Source organism: Solanum pennellii, chromosome 1 (assembly GCF_001406875.1).
Source record: "Solanum pennellii chromosome 1, SPENNV200".
Taxonomy (NCBI): Eukaryota; Viridiplantae; Streptophyta; class Magnoliopsida; order Solanales; family Solanaceae; genus Solanum; species Solanum pennellii.
Window position 1 is genome coordinate 46,287,569 of NC_028637.1, and position 3,262 is coordinate 46,290,830.

General features: G+C 28.2%; 1 pseudogene; it reads right to left on the minus strand.

The window, feature by feature from the left end:
- Positions 1–417: 417 nt before the first annotated feature.
- LOC114075758 lies at positions 418–578 on the minus strand (annotated as a pseudogene).
- Between the last annotated feature and the right edge of the window lie 2,684 nt (positions 579–3,262).

The window sequence follows — 3,262 nt, forward strand, 5'->3', positions numbered from 1 at the left end:
CTATGATGTAGTATGGAATGGTTTCAAGTCATTATCAATGTTTGCACCATATGCGTCTTATTTTTTTGACACTGAAAAAAAATCATCATAAAAAATATTCTAAGATGTAGTTTGAAATGGTTTCAAGACATCAATAATGTTCTCACCATATGCATCTTTTTTGTTTTTGATACTGAAAAAAATCATCATCGAAAACATTCTAAGATGTAGTATGGAATGGTTTCAAGTCATCAACAATGTACGCACCATATGCATGTGTTGTTTCATTTAGGAGGGTAGAAAATTAACATGATACTTGTTATTTCAATTGAGGTTCAACATCATGACAACAAAAATATTTTGTAGATTCATAGAATTCTTTACAAAAGAAACTTATTACATATCAATTGAGATAATCTAAATTTTGTAATATAATTGGTGGAATGCACCAGGACAAGGTTATAGTGAAAGCTACCGTGATGGACCTTGCCCTAAAAAATAGAGTTAATATCGTGTGAGTCAATGACTCACATATTATATATTAAACTAATAAGAACAAATACTACACTTGATCTTAGCCAAAAGGCCGAGAAAGATATGTTTTTACATTTGCTATGTCTGTTGGGTTTTAAAAGGTGTGAATCGAAAATGAAGAGTTGCAATTTTTATGAAAAGACGCGACTTGTATGAAAAGTTGCTATTTTTATGAAAAGTTGTGATTTTTATGAAAATTTATAATTTTTATTAAAAGTTGCGTCTTTTATGAAAAGTCGTGATTTTTATGAAAGGTTGTGATCTTTTCGAAAGATTGTGATATTTCCAAAGATTTGTGACCTTTCCAGTAAGGCGCAATTAGAACTTTTTCACACTACCCTTTGTTTTCTATAAATTGAGGGACTTCCTTTTATTTATTTTTTTGGAAAAAGAGCGAATTTATGACTTCTTCTATTATTACTAAATTTAGTATTCTAAGTGTACTTTACTACCGTTGAGTGGCTTGCTGTGAATACACTGATGATTGAGATCATTCTATCCTGGAAGGACGTATTCCAAATCAAACCTCGGATAATAGAGGGGAATAATTTTCTTAAAGGACATTGTGCATTCAGTGTGCTTGATCTTTTTTGTGTTTTTCCAGATTCTGGTATGTGTTATTGATTTTAGATTTGTTTATTAATTTTTTTCTTCTGTTCTTCACTGGTTCATTAAACTTTGACAACTTTGTGTTTCTGCAAAGTCTATTGGAATCAACAAGATTCTTTAAACACAGATTGACAACAATTCTTCTTTATGAAAAATATTTCGTATATTTTTCCTAATATGTTTCTGATACTAGTTTCTCTACTAGTTTTAATTTTCTAGTTGTGAAAATGTTCTTAAACTTTATTATGTCTTACCAAGTTCTTCAAAGTTTTGTTCTATGTATCTTAGGAATACAAGATAACCAACAATCTTAAGGCAATTATGATACTTTTGGTATTTCTTGTATTCTACTGAATTGAGAGAAATAAATCATGAAAGTAGAAGATTAATGCATTACTTCTCCATAATTTAGTGCTTTGTTTAGCAAGGTCAAAGTGAGAGTGTACAGAAAAAAATTTGGTGGTATTCCGGTTAAAGATTACACCGGGTAACCTTCTTATTATTTTGACTAAGGAGGAAATTAGTTTCTAAAAGTTAACAACTTTGATTTTTTATCATGTGTATCTTTGGAAAAAGATTTGTAAACCATATGTTGTGGAATCAGTTTTCTAGGAAATTAGTGTTGCCTTTAAATTTCTTTAGTTTGCAAAATGAGAGATACATAATATTTGTTTGATAAAATAGTATGTCAAAATTGTGTAGTTGGAAGGCTATTGAAAAGAAAAACATTTCTTTGTGATAAAAAATATGTTTAATTTTGTTCGGAAACTAAAAAACTTTTGTAGTTTTGTACTCCATGTTAAATTTGATTGTGTCTGATTTTTGTAGACTAAAAATATTTGTAGTTTTTACTATGGATAAATCAGTCTATGCACTTGGTTTATTTGAAAACTTCACATAATAAGTCAATGTGTACTTTTGACTTTCTATAAACTTCACCGGTATATAAAAATAAATTATACAATTTTTGTATATCTTGTTAGTTTTCTAAATAGTAGGTGATATGTCTATTTGTGATAGACGAAAATATACCAGTGACTTAGAGTTTGTGAATTTGTGCGTATATGTAATGAACTTTGACACTATGTAAAGATTTTCAAAGAGAACTGAAGAAATATAGTTCTTTTTGTAGAATAATATTTCCAAAAGAAGTTTCATACTTCCAATGACATTTTGATAGTATGGAAAATATGTGAAAAAACTATTTTCAAAAATTTGAAAAATATTTTTGAGATCACATTTAAAATATGGAGGTTCTTTTCTTATTACAAATATAAAATCTACTTGGTGTCTAATTTAATTTTGGAGCAAAATATATGAAATTCAGTTATACTTTTGCATTATGTTATACCCACATAATTCTTGGAGTATATTCGATATTGTGGTTGTTGAGTTTCTCTATTACTAGTATATAGTGTGACTAGAATGAAACTACCAAATTATATATATACTTGTCCAAAATAATTGTGTTCTTTTATGGAAAAAGTGTCACTTAAAAGGTTATGATTTTTCAAGATAAGATATGTACGTTACAATAAAAGTATTTGCATAGACTATATTGCCTTTATTGGACTCGATAAAACTTTGTTCATGGGTAGTTCTATAACAATCAAATTGAAAGTTATGGAGAAGTCCTTCTGAAAAGAACATTTGACAAGGTGATGACTCTATAAAATATTTGTATCACACAAAATTGTAAGAAATCGGAATAAAATATTAGTGAGAAAAAAGCTATCTCGAAAAGAGCTTTTCGAACTCAATATTTTTAATTGTTCTTACTTGCTTGAGTCAAAGTTTGTGACATGAACACTTGGGGAATGTCAATTACAAAATATTTTATGGAAAACTGATCAACTTAAAAGTTTGTCTACCTTTGAGTGCATTAAATAGAAATATCAAGTTTGTGTGGAATCTAAATATGCTGAGAATTCTTATAAATCGGTTGAAAGTAATTCTAATCCCTTAGAGTTGATTTTACACTTTTGTGATGTGAAGTCTTGAAAAAAATATCTCATAACTTTCATTGACAATTGCATTAGAAAGGACTATGTCTATTTGCTGAATGATAAGGATGAAGCAATAGAAATATCTAGACAATATAATATCGAATTTGAAAATTAGTTGGGAAAAAAATAAGAAG